Here is a 27379-nt window from a genome sequence, read left to right as displayed (position 1 = left end):
TTGACATCAATATTTTTTCTTTTCATATTTCTAAATCTAACAAGGTAGATGACATTTTAACTCAATTGGCTGAAGGCCCAAGTCGTAGTGTCATTTCCTATAAAGGTTACATTATTAATGGTATTCAGTTTCATAAAAGAGGTGCTGAAAAAACTACTCAAAATAGTGGTGTATACTTGGAATCACATGGCATTGGGCAGTTGAATGATACATAAGAGTATTTTGGAGCTATCGAGGATATAATATGCTTGATTATCGTACTTTTAAGGTGCCCTTATTTTGGTGTGATTGGGAAAACATTCGAAATGGTGTTAAGAAGTTGGATTTCTATACACTTGTAAATTTTAATAGAGGGAAAAATCAGTCTATTAGGGATCCATATGTATTAGCATCTTAAGTTAAAAAGGCATTTTATGCAAGAGAGAATGAGTCATCTAATTGGTATATATCTTTAAAGGATTCAAATAAAGGGTGTTTGGGGCTAGAATGAAACAATCTGTACGATTTCATTCAAATTTATGCTACTCTTATGACTCTTTAAATGTAATTTTTTTCATACTTTCAATGAAACAAAGCTGATTTTATTTACTGTTTGGCTGATATTATGTTTCTAATTTTATATATTAATTATTTATCTTATTTAGGAAGATAAGGATATATGATGCATTTATGATTTCAGTTCTTATGTTATTTTGTTTTTTATTGCAGTAATTTCAATAAAAAATGAGTACATTACAAAAATCTCCGATAAAGTAAAAAAGAACACCTACACCCAGGTGCATTATGCAATATTGTTGCCCAAAAAAGAAAAAAAATCATTAAAAAGTCAAGCTGACGGGGATGATATGTTGGACGAAAGCCCTATTCTAATGAAAAAGAGTGCCCTACGTAAGTTTTCAGCACCTGCTAGAGTTGTAATAGACTCACCACCTGCTCTTAGTACAAGGGCAGCAACTCGTTGCATGGTTTACAATGGGGAGCCATCTCAAAATGATAATATGGCAAACATGGAGATGTCACATGGAAGTTCAAGGACTAGAAGATCCCCTAATGATGAAGTAGAAAGGTTATTAGAAGTAGGAAGCTCAGCTAAAGAGGTTGAAAATGAGGAACTGCAAGAAGTGGCTGAGGCTGAACATGAAAAAATGGCCGAAGTAGAATTTGAAGAAGTTGTTGAGGTGGAGCTTGAAGAACCAGAAATAATGGTTGAAACAAATGAAAATATAAGTATTTCCCCAGCTATAAGGCAACAAATGCAGCAACCTCTTAGAAAATCTGATCGACTACAAAAAACAAGTGAGACAATTCAAAATGAGTTCCAAGAAGCACCTCAAGATAGAATTGCAAATGAAATGAATGCACTAAAAAAGACTAGGGGCAGAACTACATTGGAAAATCTTACTAAGAGAAACAATGATTCGATGAAAATAAATTGGAATGAAAAAGGCCAACCCGTTGGTACTAACTCAGTACAATTTTCTTCTTTTGTGGGTGCTCTTGTGAGGGACATAATTCCTTATACTATTTCAGATTGGAGGAAAATTTCTCCAATCACGAGAGACGTTCTTTGGGCATCTATTCAGGTAGCATTTACAAGTTTTGTGGTGATATTCTTTCTTTTCTTTAATATTCAACTCTCATCGGAAACATATAATATCTTATTGTAGGCAAAATATGATTTACATGAAGATTGGCAAAAGAAGATGTGCTTTGAAATGATGGCAGACCTATGGAGATCTGAAAAATCTAGACTAGTCAAGGATATTATTGATGCTAAAACTAAGAATGAACGACTAGCATTAAAGCTAGATTGCATAAAAAGTGATGTAGAATGGAGGGCGTTTGTTAAACAAAAAACTAGTCAAGAACATATGGTAAGACATGAAATAAGTGATTGAATATAAGTAGAGATCAAAATATTTTTTTCCCTAATGTTGGTTTCTTATTAAATAGGCTATAAGGGCCAAATTTCAAGAGAGGAGAAAGAAAAGTGTTCCACACACCTTAAGTAGAAGAGGATATGCCCGAACAATCAATGATATGGTAACAATTAATATTTTTAGTGAATATATTTTGGTTCTTATTATTAGTCTTTATTTTATATTATACATTTTTTTATTGTGTAGACAAAACAAACTGAAGGGGCAAAAGTAACTAGGATCGATGATTTTCGGAGAGCCCATACCAAGAAGAATGGTGAACCCATCAACCAAACAACATCTGAAGTTTTTGTGAGTATTTATTATTTAATTTTGGATGTTTATACTTGTTCACTATTATTTTACATTAGTTGTACTATTTTATATGTAGGAAGAATTGGCTGAAATTATACGCGAAGACCAAAAATCTGGAACTACAAACAATACCGATGAGGATGCATTAACAAAATTATTTGGTAATCCAAAATCTGGATGCTTAATCGGACAAGGAAGGGGGGTAACAAAGTAAAAATTAATTGTTGTTAATATACGTAAAGACAAGATGACCTTGTTGGAAGAAGAGCAGCTAAATATGAAGATTCAAATTGCTGAAATGTTGAATCTACTTAAAGGACACTTGGTAATAATTCTTTCTCGCACTTATATAACTAAAAATTTGTATTTTTGAAATGAAACTTATCTTGCTGTTTATATTTAGGGTGGTAGAGCAACAACAAGTGAGGGGCAGTTCCACAATATTCCACAATCCAACAATATTCATTCTCCTAAGGTAAATCTTCAAATTGTGTTCTTTCTTTTTAAGGAAACGAATACAAAAATTAATATACTGTCTTCAAAATTAATTTTGCTGAGTGTTGGAGTTAAAACGAGCCATAACTTTACAGAAGCAAGAAACGCTTGCTACTTGCTCGATTGGTCAGATGCAATTATTGCTGAAGGTCGTTGGAATTCTAGTGATCCAGACTTAGAGGTGCACAGAATTCCTCTTGGACCAGATTTTATGCGTGTATGGGTTGATGTTGCTGTTGTGCCTGGTGCTTATTTATTTCGTCCTAACTATGCGATGCTTACTATACGAGAAGCTGTTGGTTCAACAGTTGCATGGCCTTCTCAAAAGGTTATTCCAAGAGGTATTTATTTGGTTATTTGATTATATAAATGCTTGTTCACCATTTTGAATTAATATTATGCACCATTTAATTAAAGTTCTAAGGTCACTTGAGTATATATATTTGTAGTAATGTGTGTAATATAATAACTTGATTATTATTGAAACTCAATTATTGTAAATTTGGTTATGTGTCATGATATTATTGACTATTTTAGTTGAATGATATGATATTTCATGACCTCATTAGTTTTTCTTCTATGTTTTATTTACCAGATTCAACAAGTGAAGTGCAAAAGAAAATCTGATTTGGAAGGCTTTGGTGTGCTGACCTTTGGAAGATTATGAATTCCTACCTTCACTTTTGAATATGCAACTTTTTAAGACTATTTTGTTGACTAATGTTTTGTTTAAGTTAATTATGCAGTGTTGAATATCTTAAGACTTTTGTATTATTTTTTAGATAATCTTGAATGTATTTTGACACAATTATTTTGTTATATGTGTTATGAACCATAAAATTGGTACTAAAAAATATATTTTTACAATGTTAAAGGTCTCTTAAGTATATTAAATGAAGCGGGCTTGAATTTAAGCAATAAAAAATAATTATAATGTACAGGTTTATATAATAATAATTCAAGCTTATCCAAATATTAGAATAATACAAAAAATGTGTTATTGTATCTTTTACAATAACATTGTTTTATAAGTATAAAATTATGTTATGCAAACTATTTTTTATAATGCAGAAAGTGTGTTATTAAAAGGTGTATCATAACACTACTTTATAAGTACAAAAAAGTGTTATATAATCTATTCATATATAATATAATAAAAGACTTATCTAACTATTAAAATAAAACAACAAAAGTGTTAACGTAGGCTATAGCATAACACATATCTATAACTACGGAAAAGTGTTATGCAAAGTGCTCCGACCTACTATAACACTGCTTTCCTTAACACGTCAAAAAGTGTTATGGTATATATTTGATAATTCTTTTTCGGTCTTATTGAAAGTATTTTTTCTTGTAGTGTGAATGGTAGTTATTGGACGGAGAGCCATCATAGAGGCAGAGCTAAGAGTGTATGCAACATGCCCTCCCAGAGACATGACAGCAACTTAAGAAATCAGTTGAGCTCCGCCCAAAGCTTGTGTTTCAATCCTCAGTCTGATCTACGCAAACATCTAAACACGCAAAGGGGATAGTCTACCCATTACAATGACATGACTTACGCTTAGACGATGGGAGATCCATCACTCGTGCATGATAATTGGAACGTCCTGCCTAACCAAGCTCTGATTTGGATGGACAATAATCCACATAACGTGCAAGATAGGATGGGAGCTGGTAACCGATTCCTAAATAACCTATAAACGAAGGATCCAACCCTTGAACAAGTAGCCTTGATGGAGGAACAAATGAAGAGACTTCTGTCTGGGGAAAACATGGACGATTGCGATTGTTATGAGGAGCTCGAACCTTTTGCTCCTCACATTGTAGCCACTCCCTATCCCATTGGCTTCAAAATGCCAAACATGCCCATGTACGACGGAACCACCGATCTATCGAACCACGTCGGGACCTTCAACACTTTTATGAGAGCCCACAATGTCGACATCGACCTATGTTGTGTCTTGTTCCCAGCCACGTTGACATGACCAGACAAATTATGGTACAAAAATTTTAAAAGGCGCTCGATCACTTCATGGAAATAGTTGTCGAACGATTTTAAAAAGTAGTTTTGAGCTGGGAAAGAAGTTCGAGTAGAGGCCAAGTCCCTTGCCGGTATAAAAAAGTAACTAGGTGAATCCCTAAAGGAATATCTCAATCGATTCACAAACATAGTAGCACAAGCTAGAGATGTCGATGTTAGTGCCATGCTTATGGCCATGAGGACAGGCATCACTGTGGGAGGTGAACTATGGATGGAACTCTAAAGGAAATGAGTGAAGTGTATCGACAAGTTCTTGGCTTGAGCTTAGGAAAGGATCAATTTGGAGGAAGTAGAGTCTACAGTCGCAGGAACCAATCAGACCCCTATTCAGCCTGCTGGAGTGGTGACGGATGTTGTAGCTACAACTCAACCCATGGTCCAAGAAAAATAACAAATGAAAAGAGAATAACATTAAGACAGGGAATAACAAAAGAAAATACAATGGTGAGGGAGACCAGACTGGGTCCAAAAAAAATAAGCACGGGGAGAAGTACACTTCCATCTTCAACACGTATACCAACCTAAATGATATTGGCCACAATACTGACAACTGTCGTTAATTAAAGGATGAGATCGAGACACTCATCCGAGTTGATCGTTAGCGAAATATGCTCGGAACTGAGTAGACCCTAATGAACCAACAGCGTAGTATCCTCAACCATCTCAGGGAAACCAAATCAACCTACTAGCAACTCTCCTAGCTCCCACCAACCATATAATCACTCCTCTTGTTGAAGGAAGAGATATAGTTACCATCACAAGCGGACCACACCCAGCAGGAATGAGCAATGGAGCTCAAAAATGATATATCTAGAAACTGAAGATTCATGAGGCCCCAATATTTATTCCAAAGTAGAGGTTATCTAAAAACCAATGATTGGATAAACAGCCAATAATTTTTATGGAAGAAGACACTAGCCATGTCCAATTCTGTCATAATGATCTATCGGTGATAACCATTCAACTCTCTAATTGGAGGGTGAGAAGAATCTTGATTGATAACGGGAGATCAGGGAATGTGCTATTCAGATCCACTCTGCAAAAGATGAGACTCTCTTTATGGGTTTTTAGGTGAAAGAAATGGCAACAATAGGAATGATCGAGCTCTTTGTAACCTTGGGAGAAGAAGTACGGGCTGTCGCTAAAATGCTTATGTTTGTTGTAATTGACTTCCCAACTGCTTAGAACGCAATCTTGGGGAGACCAGCACTAATGATGTTTGAGGTCATAACTTATGCTCACCACATGGCCATGAAGCTCCCTTCGTCCTTGGGGATATGCACTGTAAGATGGGATCAACTCGATGCCAAGGAACGCTACAACATTGCTATGAAGGGAAAGTCACAACCCGGGCACTAGGCCATGGTGATAATTGAAGAGAATTAGGAGTCTCAGGCAATGGAAATTTACAAAGAGGCGGAAGAAGTTGAGGAGGCCGATAAGGAGGTCACCCAATCGGATGATATTGACCCAATCATTGGTGAAGACTAATTTGAGCTCCAGGCTCTGGAGGAGCTCGAAGAAGTAATTCTCGACCTAGAGAAACCTTTGAGGGTGGTACAGATTGGAAAGGACCTAGGAGCTGAACAAAAGAAGGAGTTGGTTGAGTTTCTGAGGAAAAACATCGATGTCTTTGCCTGATCACACGAAGATATGGTGGGAATCAGTCCAAGTGTGATTATTCACACCCTTAACTTGGACAAAAATGTGCCTGTGAAATAGCAGAAATGAAGGTTATTGGGGAAGGAGCGAGGAGAAGCTTTAGAAGAAGAAGTAGCTCTCCTACTAAAAGGAGGGTTCATTAAGGAGGCAAAATATCTGACATGGATCGCCAATCCTGTTTTGGTTCCAAAGCCAAATGAAAAAATGGAGGACCTATATTGACTTCTCCGACTTGAATAAGGCATGTCCAAAATATTGTTCCTCACTCCCAAGAATAGATCAACAAGTTGACACCAGGGCTGACCATGAACTCATGTCCTTCATGGACGCGTATTCTGGATATAGCTAGACCGTGATGAACCCTAAGGACCAAGAGCATACCAGTTTCATGACCAAATACAATGTATACTGCTACATAGTCATCCCATTGGGTTAAAAGAATGATGGAGTCACTTCTCAGAGGCTAGTCAACAAAATGTTCATTGACTAGATCGGGAAAAATGTGGAAGTATACGACGATGACATGCTTGTCAAGTCAAAAACTGCCAATAACCATGTATCTGATTTGGAAGAATTTTTTGGCATACTAAGGAAATATCATATGAAGCTGAACCCGCAGAAGTGCACCTTTGGAGTCTCGTCAGGAAAATTTATGTGATTTATAGTTAACTCGAGGGGGATCGAGGAAAACCCTAAAAATCATATCATTGTTAGAAATGTTGTCACCTAGGGTGCATAAAGAAGTCACTACTACAAAAAAGGATTTTCTCTACTATTTTTTTCCTTAATACACTGCAGTTTTGGGGACTACTAACAATTGCGGTGTATTCAAATATAGAGAGAAGTGTTAAAAAAACCACTGAGAAATAATATCTTTCGCCGCAGTTATTTTAAATAAACTGCAGAGAAATATATTCTTTCACTGCGGTTTATTGGAAATAACCACAGAGAAAAAAAATTTATAATTATTTTGGGCATGTTACTATATATTTTTAATTCCAATTATATAATATGCCTAATTTTATTAATTATTATTATATAGCTAAATCTTATATAATAATATAATATTCCTGATTTTATAAATTATTATCTAATTAAAAGATAGCATATAACATATTATTATATGCATTCACATATAATTTCTATTTAAAAGATAACATTTTACATATATGTAGGTAGTTTGTATATACATGTATAAGAACATACAAATATTATTTAACATGTAAGTCATGTTGGAAAGTTACACATATGAAAAATTAGACTTCATAAAAAAATGGCATTAATCTTGCTTACCAATCGCTTTGTGGTGGGAGTAGATCGTCCTTGACATTGTATTCCTTTTTATCAAACTATTACAAAATTGAAAAGTTAATATATATTCGATGATTAAATACTATATCTAGTTTTTCTTAAGCAAAAAAAAAAGTATAAAATATAACATACTTTCTTATTGATAACTTCTGCCGGATTAGGTGCATTTACAAGATCATAAATGAATCTTATGGAACGACCGAACTATTCTAGACCTTGGACCATTAATAACTACTATACTAATCATAAGAAAACGTACATATGAAAACATCATAACTTTATTATATAAAGAAAAGGTTTGAATACATAAATATTTTACTTAGGATATGGGATTCCATTGTTTTAAAAATAAAGCAAAACATAACTTAAATAAATGGGTTACAAAACCAAGTGCGGAAAACAATACATAGAAATCATAATTTAAAGACTTAAAGACTTCATCCTCTAATCGAACGCTCAGTCCATTGATTTCATCCTGCCTCAATACACAACCCCAAGCTGCCTAGAACCTTTCCGCCGCCATAGCTATTTTCTTGCACATATAAACATAAAGGAATGAGCCTAATGCCTAGCAAGGAAAAACTAACAACATAAATCATATACGTAAAATTATATCATAACATATGCTATATCATAAGCATATACTATATCATAAACATATGTCATATACTACTACAATGGCCATTATACTACTTGGGGCTTGTTAACTAATCAAGTCATATGCCCATTAGATTTGTGGGGCTTTCTAGCTAAGCAAGTCATATGCCCATAAATTTATTGGGGCTTGTTAGCTATACAAGTCATATGCCCAAGTCTACCAACATACATAATATAACATTTCATAACACATCAATCATAAGATAACATATAACATAAAAAATCCTATCCTATTTTCCTTACCAATATATTGGGATATGGGAACAAAATCGGGACTTTGGAACACTCCTAAAAACCATAATAGAGTGGTGAGTATACTAAAGAAAAGAGATGAAATGAACGAACTATACCATCGAAAAGATAGTTACCAAGAACAATCTTACGTTCAAGATCTTAGATTCCTAACCAAGAATAAAGAATTCGAGTTAGGATTTTGAGTAGAAAAACTATAAGAATAACACAGAAAGGAACTAGAAAAAGGAATACCTCGAATGCTTCTTTAACCGAACTACACCTCGATCTGAAATATACTATGAACCTTACTTCCCGAGTGTTTATTAAGCTTATAAGGATAAAGCTTATAACCCCAACCCAAGTGTTTATCACTCTAAAATAACCTAGCAGGTTGCAGACTCTGAACTTAGCTTGATGAATGAATAAATGGCTGGGTACTAGGTCCTATTTATAGAGTTCAAGAATGAAAAGATCTTTATTTAGCTTGAATAAAATAATGGCTTTTTAATTGAAAAATCTTTGAATAATCGTTCAGCAGAGGCTGAAGACTCGGTCAAAAAGATTCTGGACTTATCAAGAGGTTAAGGAATAAAATAAGCTCCGTTTCAAAAACGTTCAAATATCTGGCGCTACAGCCGATATATCGCCCCTAGTAGGCGATATATCGCCTGGCCTAATAAGCCCGAGGCTCGTCAAGGTGGCTGTGCGAAGTTACATGTTTTTCGTATCCCCGTATGGCGATATATCGCCACCCAGTGCTGCGATATATCAGCATACGCTGAAATATTATACAGGTAATTGCACTTTTTCAGCCTAATTTGAATTGAGTAAACAGCCTTGACTAAGTCCTCTAACGATTTCAAAGCTGCTGGCAGACCCCAGGATATTCAAATATTACTCGTATTAAATTTATTCCTTAAAATAATTAATTATTCATTAAACATACACATGAAAAGTGTCATTTCCTTATTAGGTTTATCTAAACCTAATATTATAATAAATATCACCTTCATAATCAGTCATATTAATTAAACCTTAGGTTATAATTAATATTCTTAAACTATAGGTTAAACTTATAAAATCTATAAGTGTTACTACGAGTGTCCAACTAAATCCCGGTCTGAACCAAAATCCGCAGTCATAAAAATACTACAACTATTACTATTGCTACTACTATCTAACTAGCTAAGTAAAGTTCTTAGACTCTACAATTCTCCCCTACTAAAAAGAATTTCATCCTCGAAATTTACTTACCAAATAACTCCGGATACCGGCCTTGCATGTCCTCCTCCAACTCCCACGTTGCCTCCTGTTCCGAACTATTACTCCATAGGACTTTAACTATAGGAATACTCTTGGACTGTAACTGCTTCACCCCTCTATCCAGGATGCTAACCTGTCGTTCCTCATAACTCAAGTCGTTCTGGAGTGCTATCGCATCGTACTTGAGGACGTGAGATGAGTCTGACAAATACTTGCGTAGCATCGAGATGTGGAACACATTGTGACTATCTGCTAGAGCTGGCGGTAGGGTTAGTCTATACGCGACTGTTCCCACTTTGTCCATTATCTCAAAAGGACCTATAAATCGGGGACTAAGCTTTCCTTTCTTCCCAAACCGCTTCACACCTTTCATAGGAGATATCTTCAAGAAGACTTGATCTCCAACTTTGAATTCCACATCGCGTCGCTTGGCATCTACATAGCTTTTCTGACGGCTTTGAGCAGCAAGCATACGCTATCTATTTAGCGCTACTACTTCTTGAGCTTGTCTAACAGCTTTGGGACCTAGAAGCTGCCTTTCTCCTACCTCGTCCCAGTGCAACGGTGATCAGCACCTTCTTCCATATAGCAACTCATAAAGGTGCCATCCCGATCGTTGACTAGTAGCTATTATTGTAGGAGAACTCTATCAATGACAAGTACTTATTCCATGATCCTCCGAAATCAAGCACACAAGCGTGCAACATATCTTCTAAAATCTGAATCGTACGCTCGGACTGCCCGTCTGTCTGAGGATGAAAATCTATACTAAGACTTAACTTAGTACCCATAGCTTGCTGTAAACTTCCCCAAAATCTCAATGTAAACATCGATCCTTTATCCAACATTATTGTCTTGGGGATTCGATGCACCCGTACTATCTCTTAGACATAGATGTCTGCATATTGGTCTACCATGCATGAAGTCTTAACAGGCAAGAAATGAGCCGACTTGGTTATTCTATCTATTACTGTCCAAGCAGAATCATGCTGCTTAGTCATTCTTGGCAAACCTATCACAAAGTCCATAGCTATATCATCCCAATACCATTCTGGTATGCTAAGCGGTTGCAATAAGCCTGCAGGCCGCTGATGCTCTGCTTTCACTTGCTGGAATATAAGACACTTGGACACAAAATCTGCTATGTCCTTCTTCATCCCTGGCCACCAATAAATTGCCTTGATGTCATGAGTCATCTTGGTCGACCCTGGGTGAACTGAATACGGGGTACTGTGTGCTTCTTCTAGAATCGTCTTCTTAATACTTTGATCATTTGGCACGCATACCCGATCCTTATATCTCAATAAACCTTGACTAGATATTGAGAAATCTGTGGTCTTGCCTTCTCTAACTGCATCCATATGTGTTGCTAGTCTGTCATCCTGTTCTTGTCCAATCCGTATATCCTCTAGCAGATTTGACTGGATAGACAAGTTAGCCAGTTTGCCGACAACTACTTCTATTCCGGCATTGATCAACTCCTACTGCAGTGGCTTTCCTAGTCTGGCTAATGCTGCTAACCTTCCATAAATTTTCCTACTTAGCGCAACGGTAACTAGGTTTGCCTTCCCCGGGTGGTAAAAGATTTCGCAATCATAATCCTTCACTAACTCTAACTACCTGCGCTGCCTCAAGTTGAGCTCCTTCTGAGTAAAGAAGTACTTTAAACTTTTGTGGTCCGTATAAATCTCGTACCTTTCTCCGTAAAGATAATGGCACAAGATTTTTAACGCAAAGACCACCGCTGCCAACTCCATGTCATGCGTTGGACAGCGTTGCTCGTACTCCTTCAGCTGTCATGAGGCGTAGGCTATCACCTTGTCATTCTGCATCAGCACGCAACCCAACCCTTGCTTCGACGCATATCAGTAGACTACAAATTATCGTTGGGTGTCGGTACACAGATTACTGGTGCTGAGCAAAGCTTATCCTTAAGCAACTGGAAACTTTCTTCACATCTATCATTCCAGTTGAAGCTTTGTTGTTTGCGGGTCAGGTTGGTGAGCGGAGTGGCTATCTTAGAAAAGCCCTCTACAAACCTCCTATAATAACCTGCTAACCCCAGAAAGCTTCTCACTTCAGATGCGTTCTTTGGTCTTGGCCACTCCTTCACGGCCTCTACCTTTGATGGGTCTACTTCAACTCCGTCTTTTGATATAATGTGCCCGAGGAACGCCACTTGCGAAAGCCAAAACTCGCATTTCTTGAACTTGGCATAGAGTTTATGCTCCTTCAGTCGTGACAAAATCAACCTCAAATGTTCCTCGTCCTCTACTTCATCCTTAGAGTATACTAAGATGTCGTCGATGAACACTACGACGAATTTATCTAAGTAGTCCTTGAAGACCCTATTCATCAAGTCCATAAACGTAGCTGGTGCGTTGGTAAGACCAAAAGACATAACTAAGAACTCGTAATGTCCATAACGAGTTCTAAAGGCTGTCTTAGGAATATCGTCTCCCTTTACTTTGAGCTGATGATACCTGGACCGTAAATAAATCTTTGAAAATACAGTCACTCCTCGGAGTTGATCAAACAAGTCGTCGATCTGGGGTAGCGGGTACTTATTCTTAATCGTTACCTTGTTCAGCTCGCGATAGTCTATACACATCTACATGCTTCCGTCCTTTTTCTTCACGAATAGCACTGGTGCTCCCCATGGCGAACAGCTCGGCCTAATAAAACCCAAGTCTAGGAGTTCTTGTAGCTGCGTCTTTAACTCCTTGAGTTTTGTAGGTGCCATCTGGTACGGTGCCTGGTACTAATTCTATCGTGAAGTCAATTTCCCAAGTCGGCTGCAACCCTGGCAGGTCATCGGGAAATACCTCTTGGAATTCTCTTACAATACGGATGTCTCCAACCTTGAGTGGTGTTTCCTTTACCACATCTGTGATGCTGGCTAAGAATGCTTGACATCCTTTTTCCATAATTCTTTGAGCTTTGAGAGATGATACTAACAGGGTGCGTAATCTTGAAGCTTGTCCCATGAAGCATAGTTTATGGCCGTCAGGAGTCTCGAACATCACCTTCTTGCATTTACAGTCGATGGTTGCACCATGCCATGCTAGCCAGTCCATGCCTAGTATCACGTCAAAGTCCTTGATCTCCAGTTCTATCAGGTCTCCTTCTAGTTCTATGTCCTCAATCTTGATTGGTACGCCTCGTACTATCCGTGATGATAGAACTACTTTGCCCGAAGGCAACTCGGTTACAAACCTAGTTCTAAATCTTTCACAAGGTTTGTCTAGTTTTTCTATCATTCCTAATGAGATATACGAATGAGTTGCTCCCGAATCAAATAATACAGAGCATATATTATTGAGGATAGAAACCTGACATGTGACCACCTTATTGCTGGCACCAGCCTCTCCTTGGGTTAAGGCAAAAACCCTAGCAGGAAACATCTTGTCGTCTTTCTTCCCTTCTGGCTTGCGCTGAGGACAATCTCTATTCTGGTGTCCTTCCTGATCACAGTTATAACATTCTTGGTGTTTGCGTGGCAGTCACTAGGATGGTTCTTCTGACACTTTGCACATGGCGGGTATTCCACATAACCCGGCTTATTTCCCCCATTATTTGTCCATGCCCTCTTATCGTTGTAAGATTGCTTATTATCAGGATGTCTTCTTTTCTAACTGTTACTGTTGTTGCTGGACTGATTGTTGCTATTATGATTGTTGTTCCGACTGGTCTAAGGTTGACCCTGTTGTCTAGGCTCAGGCTTACTGGCTTCTTCTTTACTTACATTAGCCTGCAGCCTCTCTACTTCTATTGCCGTCTCTAGGACGTCGACATACGTAGTGTTACCCGGGTTTGCTAGCTTGACCCTCATCTCGATCTTCGGTCGAAGTCCTCTAACGAACTTAGACACCCTTAGATAGTCAGTTGGAACAATTTCCGGTGCGAACTTAGCTAGGCGGTCGAACTGACGAGCATACTCTGCCACTGTCAAATTTACTTGCTTTAGACTAGCGAATTCCTTAACCCTTGAAGCAATGACAGCTGAATTATAATACTTCTTGTGGAACAACTCCACAAATCGAGCCCGTGTCATGGTGGCAACATCATGCGATTGCTGGACCAAGTCCCACCATATTCTGGCATCCTTCTTTAGCAAAGACGAGACGCAGGATATACGGTCCACGTTACTGAGATTCATGTGCGTCAGAAAAGTTACTTCTAGTTACACCAAGATCGAAAACTACTTCACCGAACAAGGCTTCAGGAGGAGCAAAAAGTAAGCCAACACTCTACATCAAGACTCAAGGAGTAAATGACACACTTATTGTCTCTTTATATGTTGATGATCTCATCTACACATGCAATAACGAGAATATGGTCAAGAAGTTTAAAGAATACATGATGAAAAGTTTCGAGATGACTGATTTGGGCTTAATGCGCTACTTTCTTGGGATTGAAATAACACAAAAAGAAGATGGGATCTTCATTTCACAAAAGAAGTATACAAAGACACTATCGAAGTTCAAAATGGAGGGATGTAAGACAGTATCAACTCTACTAGACAACAACAAAGCACTCCAGAAAGAGGACGACTCACCAAAAGCAGATGAATTGAAGTTTCAAAGTTTAATTGGGAGCTTACTCTTTTTAATAGCTACAAGACCAGACATTATGTATATAGCCAGTCTCCAATCAAGATTCATGCACGATCCAAGTCAAGTTCACTACGAAGAAGCCAAGAGAGATATTAGATATTTGCAAGGAACAAAGAACTATGGAATATGGTATGGAGTCACCTATGACTCAAAACTAATTGGCTATACAGACAGTGACTGGGCAGGATCACTAGATGACATGAAAAACACATTAGGATATGCTTTCACAATTGGATCAGGGATATTTTCGTGGGCATCAAAGAAACAAGCGACAATTGTACAATTTTCACCTGAAGTAGATTATAATGCCACAACAACGACTACAAGCCAAGCTATATGGCTGAAAAGAATACTTAAAGACATGGGAGAATCACAAGACGAAACTACAAAGATCTACTATGATAGCAAATCAGCTATTGCAATGGCCAAAAATCTCGTATTTCACAGTAGAACGAAGCATATAAGCATCAAGTATCATTTCATCAGAGAAACTTAAAGAAACAAATAAATAGAACTCAAGCACTGTAGGACTAAAGAACAATTAGCAGATATATTCACAAAGGCACTACCAGGAGGAAATTTCAAGCTACTACGAGACATGATTGGAGTTAATGAACTGTGTACCAATGAGTATTAGAAGTTGCTACACATTTCTTGAATACTCTAGAATATTCTAGACATTTGTTGAATACTTTACTCTAGATTTTTCTGGATATTTGTAGAATAGAAGAACTTCAAAGACATTTTCTAGAAAACTCTAGAGTCTAGAACTTCCTAGAAGCTATATGCTTGAATAGACTAGACTCTTTATTGTGTAGATTAGTCTAGAATTTGTATTTGTAAATCAAATACACTAGAAAAATCTATAACAAATAATTCTAGCCACAAATGTAAAGTGGGCTAGCCAATATAAATACTCAATCATGGGTAGCAAATGGTATAACTAGAAACAACAAACCATCAATAAATTAAAACTCTATTACTTTCTACTATACTCTACTCTCTAAAACATAAACCTTACCCCTCCAAACTTAAATTTCATCACTTGTCCACTCAATAACATCAACTATAATATCCTAACTCACCATTACTCTATCCACTATTACTACTCATCAAATCTTCTAAACTACAACAAATCATCCCTATTTTTGGTATCCTAAATTCACAAACCATCAATAATTAGCTGATAAGCACAAAAGATGCCCTTGATAGCAATCGAGACTTACTTAAGAGTGCCAATGATGGTGGCCCTACATAAAACTTGAACTGAGTTGGGAATAAGCAGCACAAAAATTGTAAATTCAAAATCAATTTTGAATTTGTAAAGTTCATTCCTTGAATTGTGTTCATTTCTTGAACACCATGTTTAAGAAATGAGGGACATTTGAAAGAACCAAAAAATTTATTGAGAAAATAATACAAAACACATTGTAACACTTAACCTATACTACCACGTGGCAACATATAGAAACATTCAGACTTAAATGATATATGGCAATCGTCACATTTCACTAAACCAGATCCTGTTAGCATAGAGGTTTTGATCTTCTACATGATATGGAGGAAGGCCTAGGATCTGCAACAACCATTCAGAAGCAAAACCAAGGTGAAACCTAGAAAATAAGTACTCGGTCCATTCTAACAATCAAGAATGATAACAGTGACGTAGACAAATTAGATAAGGTGTATTCTAAATGTCTTGCTCTTATAAAATTTATAAATATAGGACAAGGATCTTTCAAAAAAGGGACATTGGATTGTTCGTTAACTGTTGTGCTATTGAACATGAGAGTCTTTTTACATTCCCTGAGAATTCTTCATTCATTCAATCAAGTCATTTGTACTGGTCATTCATTCATTTAGTTAATAATCATTGTACGCCCTGGTCTTCCCACTGGCTGTTAGTGAGCTGAGATACGGCCTGATCATGTCTACCACATGGACATCCCCAAGATCGGAGCTGCCATCGAAAGATCCTACCTCCTTAGCTCGAGGTAACCTAAGGGTTCGCCAAGATTAGACTGTCTGGACTATGAAGGCCAGAGGTCGAGGGAAGCACCCAGCTTGTGGTACGAGCTAGAGTTGGAGGCTATGACCTTCTATAGAGTCAACCACGCAAGGTAAACGTGCATATATCAGACATCACGTGTCTGATATATCCCTGACTTCTCGGACACGCAGCATGAACGTGTGCATTCAAACACCCATGACTGGGTTGGGCCGTGCGGCCCATTATCCCCCTTACCTATTGATTAGACCACACTTCATGTGTCAGGTTTAAGGAATTAATCATGAATGTCACAGAGTTGACATGATAGGTAAGAAGGTCACGGGATGACCTTCTTACCAACTCCCAGGTGCCCTCTCCAATAAATATGGAGACCCTGGGAGTTGCAAAGGGTTGGTTGGATTATATTGTGTAAGAAATACCCTGTAAATGAATACCAAGCATATAGCAATAATATTGACTGGTGGAGTAGAAGGATTTTAACCTTTGAACCACCTAAAAACGTAATTGTGTCACCAGCCCATTTTCAAAAGATCATTCATTTATTTTGGTTCAACATAAGCACTAATCCCTTCCTCTTATTTTCTTAATTACCTGTTGGCGAAGAACCGCGTCAATAGTTTGGTGCTTTCATTGAGAGCAAGTTAGATTGGTGTTGTCACAAACATCCACTATGGTGACCACTCGATCCAGACACGGTAACAAGATGGAATAGCATGATGGGCAGGAGGCTCATCATATCGCCATCCCCGGTTAACAAATTCCTGAGGTCCAACAGCGGCCGGGCAAACAGCCGGTGGGCCAAGATGACATTGGAAGTTCGGCGCCCCGGCCACCTAATCCAAACCCAAATTTTTACACTGCGGTGGAGATGGAAAACGCTCAGCTGAGGAGCCAACTAGCGAAAGCTAATCAGCAGATCAAGGATGTGTTGGCCCAACTACCCCCTCTTACAACCGACGCTAATGTCGGAAAGAGGCAAGGCGAGACTCATAAGTCCCACCGGGGTAATCGGTCTAGGCCTAGCCGCTCGAACAGACCTCCGACAGCCAACTTTATTCCTTCATTGCACCGTCGAGAGGCAAACTTTGAAGAAAAGCCTAGAGCCGAACAACAGTACAGCCGTTCGGTCCGAACTTCAACTCCCAGCTCCCAACCAGCCTCGAGCGCGCCCAGGAGAGCTCGAGGAAAGTCCAGAAAAAGATCCGGGGAGGGCTCACAGCATCAACCCGTCCCCACCAGCCGTCCTGCACCTCGTCCAGATCGCCAAGCGCGGGACCCGTAGGTTGGCAGGGCTGCGAGGCCCCCACCTAACTTGATCTGCCCTGATGGAACCAAGATCGCATCTCCGGTCAGGCATCCTCCCTTACCAATAAGATATCAGTCTCCACCTCGGCTCATCCGAGATATTCCACCTTAAGGAAACAGTAGGAGAAACCCGCCGTCCGCGGGACCTTCCCGACGTAACGGGGCGCCGAGGGAGACCCCGGATCCTCACCCCCAAAGGTGGACTCCGAGCTTTTCTAATGGGAGCTACTGGACCGGCAGTCGCCGGAGCGACCTTTCTGGCGGAGACCTGCATCAGCGTTTAAGCTCGGCACAAAGTCCTCAAACCACCCAGGGGGGCGACCTGCGAGATCCCCTTAACTCTCATAGAGGGGAACCAATAGGAGGTGGCTGCCATGCTCGCTCAGGGGGAGACTTGTTCGAAGTACGTAATGGTGGGAATGCCCCAAGTAACCTATCTCAAGATAGGAGGGGTAATAACCCACCAAATATGTACAATGGATCCGGAGCTATTGAGCAACCCCAGAATAACCAAGGAAATTAGGACAAAACCCTCGAGCGCCTGGCTCAGATGGAGGAGCTGATGAGGAAGCTCCTGTCGGAGAAAGAGAAAGATGAATATGATTCGGGGGACGAGATGGAGCTCTTCGCCCCCAGCATAGCAGCAACGGCTTACCCACCCGGTTTTCGTATGCCGCACCTGTCCAAATTCAATGGAGACGAAGATCCATCGGATCATTTGGGGATGTTCAACACCCTGATGGTGGCCCACAACATTGGCCCCGAGCTGAGGTGTCTGATATTTCCCTCCACACTGACTGGACCAGCCAGGCAGTGGTTCAAGCAAAGCAAAAGACAATCAATCAGCTCCTGGAAGACTTTCTCGGCTAACTTCAAAAGGGCATTCCGAGCCTCCCAGGCTGTCCGCATCAAGGCCGATTCTCTGGCTAACGTGAGGCAGTAGCCCGACGAACCTCTAAAGGCTTACCTGAGCAGGTTCGCGAACGTCGCTGCTCGGGCCAGAGACGCGGATGACAGCTCCAAGCTCATGGCCTTGAGGACTGGAATCCTCGTCGGAGGAGGACTCTGGAAAGATATACAAATGAAGGGAGTTAGCTCAGTGAACGAGTTCCTGAATAGGGCCCAGGAATGGATCAACTTGGAGGAGGCTGAAGCCTCAGCTGCAGGAACCAACCAAGTCCCTGAGCTGCCCGTTGGAGTGGGGACGGAGGTCGTGACAACGACCCAAAACGTCACACAGAATAACCAGTTCGGCGGAGGCAAAAGAAAGGCGAATGGCGAGGGCAACCAGCACGGCCCAAAGAAGAATAAGTTCGTAGACAAATTTAAGCCCATCTACGCGACTTATACGGAGCTCACCCATTCTAGGGAGAACATCTTCCTGGCGAACTCTACTCGCCTCCCCTGGAAGAGGCAGGAGCCATTAAAACCCCAGAAGGGGAAGAGAGACTCCTCCAAGTTTTGCCGTTTTCACAACGATGTTGGCCACAATTCTGATGATTGTAGGCATTTGAAAGATGAGATCGAAACTCTCATCAGAGCCGGCCCCTTGGCTCAGTACGCGCGGAACAGGGTTCCAGCAAGTCGACCAGCTCCAGAAGTCCCGGTCAGTCAGCCCGGGTCTGGGATGATTTGGACGTCCCTCCCCTCGTCATAGAAGGAGAGATATCCACAATAACTGGAGGTCCGCATATGGCTGGCACGAGCAGGGGTGCCCAGAAGAGGTATGTAAACAAACTCAAGGTGCAAAATGGAGTAGAGTTCGCCCCGGAGCAGCGTCTGCCAAAGCAGCAGCGATTGGAGAGGCAATCTATCATTTTTACGGAAGAAGATGCGGGCCATGTCCAGTTCCCTCGTAATGACCCTCTGGTCGTAGCAGTTCAGCTCGCTAATCGGAAGGTTAGGAGGGTGCTGATCGATAATGGGAGCTCGGTAAACCTTCTATTCCGGTCCACACTGGAGAAGATGGGTCTAACTGTCGCCGAGCTGAAGGCGACCTCCATGATGTTGTATGGTTTTTTGGGAGAAGGATCAGCGGCCATAGGGACTATCGAGCTGGTGATCACCTTAGGAGAAGGACCTCGAACAGTCTCTAAACTCCTCGAGTTCGTGGTCATCGACTGCTCCGCTGCATACAATGCTATTTTGGGACGACTCACACTCATACCTTTTGAGGTCGTCACTTCCATTCGCCACCTCGCGATGAAATTCCCTACTTCCACGGGAATATGCACAGTCCGTGGCGATCAGCTCGCTGCCAGGGAATGCTACAGCATTTCCATGAAGGGAAAATCGAAACTCGGGCAGCTAGCAATGGCCATCCAGAGTGGAGGAGAGGAATCTCAGGAACCTTTAGCTGATCCTGAGATTGAAAAACCTCAGAGCGCCGAGGGGGAAAATATCGTCTTAAGTGAGGATATTGACCCCTGAATAGGTGAGGACAGGTCCGAGCATCAGGCTATTGAGGAGCTCGAGGAAGTAAACATCGATCCGCAGAACCCTTCACGGATGGTCAAGCTCGGGAAAAACCTCTGTAGCAAGAGGAAGGCAGAGCTGACTAAATTTCTACAAGACAACCTGGAAGTGTTCGCATGGTCCCATGAGGATATGGTGGGAATTAGCCCGAGTGTCATCATGCACACCCTTCATCTGGATAAAAACGTTTCTGCAAAGTCCCAGAAGTAAAGGCGCCTGGGAACAACCCGGGCTGAGGCCTTAGAGGAAGAAGTAGCCCGGCTCAAGAAATGCGGCTTTATCCGTGAAGCTAAGTTTCCGATTTGGGTCGCCAACCCCGTGCTGGTCCCGAAGCCCAACGGGAAGTGGCGGACCTGCATCGACTTCTCCGACTAGAATAAAGCCTGCCCCAAGGATTGTTTTCCATTGCCAAGGATTGGCCAACTGGTGGATGCCACGGCGGGGCACGAGCTCATGTCCTTTATGGACGCATACTCAGGCTACAATCAGATCGCCATGAATCCGGCAGACCAGGAGCACACCAGCTTCATGACCCCGATTAACGTTTATTGTTACATGATCATGCCATTCAGGCTGAAGAACGCCGGTGGTACATACCAAAGGTTAGTAAATAGAATGTTCGCAAACCAGATCGGGAAGAACATGGAAGTGTACGTTGATGACATGCTATTCAAGTCAAACACTGCCGATAACCATGTTTCTGACATGGAAGAATGCTTCAAGATACTACGGGAGTATGGCATGAGACTTAATCCACAGAAATGCACTTTTGGAGTCGCATCGGGAAAATTCCTGGGGTTCATCGTCAATACCCGGGGAATCAAGGCAATCCCCAACAAGATCAGATCATTACTCAAGCTTCCCTCACCCAGGTCGCGCAAAGACGTCCAAGGCCTGACAGGAAGGGTGGCAGCCCTAAATCGGTTTATTTCAAAATCCACCGATAAGTGCTTGCCATTCTACAACCTGCTCCGAGGAAATAAGAAGTTCGAGTGGACAGAAGAGTGTGAAATTGATTTCCTCGAGCTAAAGGCACACGTGGCCGAGCCGCCCATATTATCCAAACCAAAGGCAGGAGAGCCCCTTTTCCTCTACCTAGCTGTCACAGAGGATGCAGCTAGTGCCGTATTAGTCCGAGAAGAAGACCGGATTCAGAAACCTGTCTATTACATCAGCAAGAGACTTCTCGGAGCTGAATCCCGGGACCCATTGATGGAGAAATTGGCGTTCTGACTTATCACGGCCTCCCAAAATCTCAGGGCGTACTTCCAATCCCACTCAATACGCGTCATGACCGATCAGCCTTTAAGGCAGGTTTTGCAAAAACCTGAAGCATCGGGATGCTTGTTAAAGTGGGCTATCGAACTCAGTCAGTTCGAGATTTTGTACACCCCACGAACTGCTATAAAAAGTCAGGCCCTGGCCGATTTTGTGGCGGAGTGCACAGGATTCCGGGAGGATCCTGCAGAAGACTCACCCCAGGTCACCTCGGCCCAGGCGTCGTGGAGGATCTTCGTGGATGGTTCATCGAATGAGAACAGCTCCGGGGCTGGAATCATTTTAATATCCCCTGAGGGACATAGATTCCACTCGGCACTGAGATTCAGATTCAAGGCCTCCAACAACGAGGCCGAATACGAAGCTTTACTGGCCGGGCTAAGGATAGCCCAGGAGCTGAAGGCGAGCTCCGTCCAGTGCTTCAGTGACTCCTAGCTCGTGGTGAACTAGGTTCTAGGAGAATATCAAGCACGAGGACCCAAGATGGCTGCCTACCTAGCAAAGGTAAAAGTTAAGCTGTCAGCATTTGGGCGAGGCTCAATCGAGAAGATACCTCGGGAGCAGAACACTAACGTAGACGCTCTTGCCAAGCTCACCACCTCCGGGGAGACGGAGGCTTTGGGGTTAGTTCTCGTAGAACTCTTGGAGAAACCAAGTATAGAAGAAGTCCGGACGGAGGTCGAGATGATCGATGCTAGGCCGACCTGGATGACCCCCATCCTTGAGTATCTCACCGAGGGGAAGCTGCCTGAAGGGCGTAATGATGCACGACGAGTACTGTACCAGGCCCCAAGGTATACGATGGTGCACGGGATGCTGTACTGACATGGGCACTCCCTACCTCTCCTACGATGTGTTCTTACAGGCGAAGCAAAGGCCATCCTGCAGGAAGTGCATGAGGGTTTTTGCGAAGATCACACTGGGGGGCAAAGCTTGGCCCTAAAGGTCCTGAGGCAAGGATATTACTGGCCCACTCTGTCTAAGGAATCGACCTCGTATGTCAAGAAGTGCGACAAATGCCAGCGATTCGCCGCAGTTGCCCGAGCTCCCCCAGTCGAGCTGAAGATGATCTCGTCCCCATGGCCATTCGCGGTCTGGGGAATCGACTTGGTTGGCGCCCTCCCCACTGGAAAAGGCGGGGTCCGCTACGCCATGGTGGCCATCGACTACTTTACGAAGTGGGCTGAGGCAGAACCTTTGGCGACGATAACTTCCAAAAAAGTCCTCGACTTCGTGGTTAAGAGCATTATCTGCCGATTCGGGCTGCCCAAGAAAATCATTTCCGACAATGGGACTCAGTTCGACAGCGGCCTATTCACCGAATTTTGCGAAAGGTACGGAATTGTGAAAAGTTTCTCCTCCGTAGCCTATCCTTAGGCAAATGGGCAGGTCGAGGCTGTCAACAAGACGTTAAAGGAGAGACTTAAGAAGAGACTAGACGAAGCCAAAGGGGTCTAGCCAGAACAGCTCCCCCAAGTTCTATGGGCATACCGGACCTCGCATCGGACTCCTATGGGTCATACTCCTTTCTCCCTAACCTTTGGGAGTGAGGCAGTCCTCCCTGTGGAGATTAAGGTACTTTCGCATAAAGTCCAGGCATATGACCAGGATCGTAACCACGAGCTACTTAGCGCTTCCCTTGACTTGGTTGATTAAAGACGAGAAGATTCGCAACTCCACCTCGCACATTACCAGCAAAAAATCACTCGTTATTTCAACTCAAAAGTCAAAAAGCGCGCCTTTAGCATTGGCGACCTGGTCCTCAGGAGGGTTTTCTTAGCCGGTAAGGATCCCAAAGATGGAGTATTGGGACCAAACTAGGAAGGGCCATATCAAATCATCGAGGTCATTAAAGAAGGAACTTACAAATTAGCTCGGCTCGATGGAGGGGCAGTCCCACGAACTTGGAATGCCATCCATTTGAAGAGATATTATCAATGACCCCCCCCCCCCTGTAAGGCCTAAGGGCCATTTTTTATGTATTAAGCAATGAGAATTAACTTTTTCATTAATGATTGTACATATTTATAAGTGTAATCTAAAGTAACCACGAAAGACCCTTCCCTAGTTACTTGGGGGGCATATGGTGCCTGGATATAACCAGGTTTCCTTAAAGACTAAGAAGTTAATTCAAATCGATTGATCGTTGTTTTTTTTTTTAAAACGCGAGATATTGATAAAGGATTAACGCGAACTAAGTCCTATCCTGGATTTAACCAGGTCATAAAACTTAGAAGTTAATTTAAATCGATTGATCGTTGTTTTTCTTAAAGAGCACGAGATATTGATAAAAGTTAACGCGAACTAAGTTTTCAAACTAAGTTCCTAGACATAACCAGGTCATAAAACTTAGAAGTTAATTTAAATCGATTGATCATTGTTTTTCTTAAAGAGCATGAGATATTGATAAAAGTTAACGCGAACTAAGTTTTCAAACTAAGTTCCTGGACATAACCAGGTCATAAAACTTAGAAGTTAATTTAAATCGATTGATCGTTGTTTTTCTTAAAGAGCACGAGATATTGATAAAAGTTAATGCGAACTAAGTTTTAAAACTAAGTTCCTGGACATAACCAGGTTATAAAACTTAGAAGTTAATTTAAATCGATTGATCGTTGTTTTTCTTAAAGAGCACGAGATATTGATAAAAGTTAACGCGAACTAAGTTTTCAAACTAAGTTCCTGGACATAACCAGGTCATAAAACTTAGAAGTTAATTTAAATCGATTGATCGTTGTTTTTCTTAAAGAGCACGAGATATTGATAAAAGTTAACGCGAACTAAGTTTTCAAACTAAGTTCCTGGATATAACCAGGTCACAAAACTTAGAAGTTAATTTAAATTTATTGATTGTTGTTTTTCTTAAAGAGCATGAGATATTGGTAAAAATAAACTCAAATTAAGTTTTTCAAAATAGTAACTAAAATGCGTAAAGGCAAAAGGAAGTAAATCGATTAAAAATAAAATTGATAGTTAGATGTCTCGAGGTGAAAAACCTCATGCAAAGTTACAAAGGAAAAAATGAGAATAATAAAAGAGTGGATGCAAAATGGAAAGGCCCTAGGCTCCACCAGTCGCCCCGTGGAGGTCGCTGTCTCGCCCTCCTGTTCGGCTACGATGGAGGCTTCCCCGGTCTCAGAAGGTGCATCTTTCTGGAGGCGAGCTTTAAACCCCTCCAGCAAGGGCTCCCAGACGTCCGCTCCCAAGAAGGATAAATCACCGTCAGAGTTGTAGACCCAGCAGTGGTAGAGCATGTCCTCCATGGCGGTGCTGGAGGCTGCCTTCTCGGCTTCCAAGGCGGCCTTGGCCTCCTCGACCCCAGCCTTCGCAGTGTCTAGCTCTGCCCATGCAGCGGCGAGGGCGGCTTTGGTAGCCTCGACCTCTTGAAGGTTGGGACGGGCTTCCTCCAGCTCGGCCTGCACGCCCGCCAGGGCATCCTTGGCTTCTTTTTCTTGCTGTTGGGCCGTCTGCAAGGAAGTTTGATGGGTGGCCAAAACCGACTGGTGCTCGCCCCTCATATCCTCGAGCTGGGCCTTGGCCCTGGCTATGCTCCGGTGAATGGCCAGGACGCTCTGTGAAAACAAAGAGGCAACTGCCTTAGGAAAAAAAAGAGAGGAAAAACAGGGCAAGGCATGATAGTAAAAAATAAGGGTAAAGTGAGCTTACCGTTAGGGCCATGGCCAATGACGATTCCATTCCACCCACTGGGCTCCTGGTTTCGATGGCCCGCAGCTCCCTCTCATTGAAGCGGTAGAAGTGGCTGACGGCGTAGCTCGCCGTCTCATACACCGTCCCCCGAAAGACATCTGGAATCTTCTCCAGGTCCTGGGGGTTGACCGGGATGCGCACGTCGGGAGCCGCAATCGCCGAAGCCCCGGGCTCCGCCCCTGTGTCCCGGATGAAGGCCGGAGCTCGCAGAGGGGGTGGGGGTATGCTCCCCCTGCAGCAGGAGGTGCAGTTTCCTCGGCCTGGGCTGTAACAACCTAATTTTGCTTGTAAGGCTTGGAGCCTTGATTAGTGTGCCTGGAGGGCAATAATTGTTATACTGCATTAATTTATGTGAATTTAATAAATATGTGGTTAGTATGCATGTTTAGGTGAAATGAATATGCATGTGGACCCCGTTTGTATGATAAGGGTAAATTGGTAATTTTAGCCCGCTGAGGGCATATATGTGATTTGTACCACATGAGTGTGGTGTTATTATTGTGATGCACGTGCCGAGACGGTCCTAGAGAGCTAGTTAACTTAAAAGGTCACAACGGGATTTTTATACCCGGCTGAGGAGGAGCCTAGGGGTATTTTGGGGAATTTTGTGAGTTGAGTTGAGAACTAGTGGTTATAGTTATTGGTGATTGAGTAACCTGGGTAACCATTTGTAACTGTTGTGAGTAACAAGTTTAGATGGAAAATGGTAGAATTGAAATAGAAGTGAAAGGACTAGAGTGCCCTTGAAGGTTTAGTTAGGAAAGAATTATTTGGAGGGGTAATATGGTCATTTGGCAGGGGGTTTAGACAAAGTTCAGCTGGGATAAAGGGGTACACGGTTTAGCACTTAGTCATATTATGGGTTTTGTTAAAAATTGAGAGAAGAAAAGCTAGGGCAAGAAGAAGAAGATGAGTAGAAAGAGCTGAAATTTGGAGACTTAGGAGATGAATCAAGGGAGCATAGGGGTGAATTCTCCACTTGAGGTAAGGATTTTATGCAATTTTAAGGTTTGTTTCTGTTTTGGTTTAAGGAATTGAAGCATGGTTTAAGTTTTTAGCTATGGGTTTAAATTTTCTGAAGTTGAAATCAAAGGTGTGGATTTTTGGGTGTGATTGTGTGTTTGATCTTGATGCTAGTGTTTATGGGTTGTTAGGTGGTTCATTTGAGGTTTTAAATTGATCTTGGGGTTTAAGTATTTGTTTGGGTTTATTTAGAGGTGTTTTGGTTGAGGAAAATGCAGAGGAAAAACCCAGAATTCTGGGTTCGCGTAGGGGCGCCGCGGCCCTGTTCTTTGGTGTCGCGGCGCAGGATTGCATCAGGATCAGAAAAAGTTTCTGGGCACCTAGGCCCTTGATGGGAGCGCCTAGGCCCTAGGAAAATTTTTGATAGTGTAATTTTGTATTGTTAGGGCTTTTGCCCGGGGGCTCGGGGGATGGTTCCAATACATTGTTTTAGGAAATTAGAGGTCCCGAGAGTACGCGATTGGTCCCGGGAAGTGGTTTTGGGATTGGTTAGTATTAAAAGTGTTTTATATGTGTGTTGTGACTAGGTTTTCGGAGAGGCTCGTGCTAGAGGACCGTGCTTGTGACCTTGGTGCATCGGAAAGCTCGGGATACAGGTAAGAAAACTGTAGCACCCGTAGGACAGGGCATGGACCCATATTGTTAATTCAGGGCACGACCCTAAATTGTATTACATGATTATGGTATAGTTTTGATTGAATTGTTATATGTTTGAATGTTATTTGAATTATACTGTATGTGATTATAGTAGCAAGAACGGGAAAGGTGCCGAGAACGGAAAATGAGCCGAGAACGGCAAAGGTGCCGAGAACGGAAAATGAGCCGAGAACGGCAAAGGTGCCAAGAACGGCAAATGAGCCGAGAACGGCAAGGGAGCCACGAACGGCAGCGGGGTCGGGAGTAACACCTAGCGCGTGGAGTGTTTGTTTAGTCTAATGGACTACTTGTATTATCTGATAGATTGATTATATAATATGCATATGATATGTGTTGTTTGAGTTTTCTTGCTGGGCTTCGGCTCACGGGTGCTCTGTGTTGCAAGTAAGGGCAAAGATATATAGTTAAC

The sequence above is a fragment of the Humulus lupulus genome, chromosome 3 (assembly GCF_963169125.1).
Source record: "Humulus lupulus chromosome 3, drHumLupu1.1, whole genome shotgun sequence".
Taxonomy (NCBI): Eukaryota; Viridiplantae; Streptophyta; class Magnoliopsida; order Rosales; family Cannabaceae; genus Humulus; species Humulus lupulus.
This window is presented reverse-complemented; position numbering follows the sequence as displayed.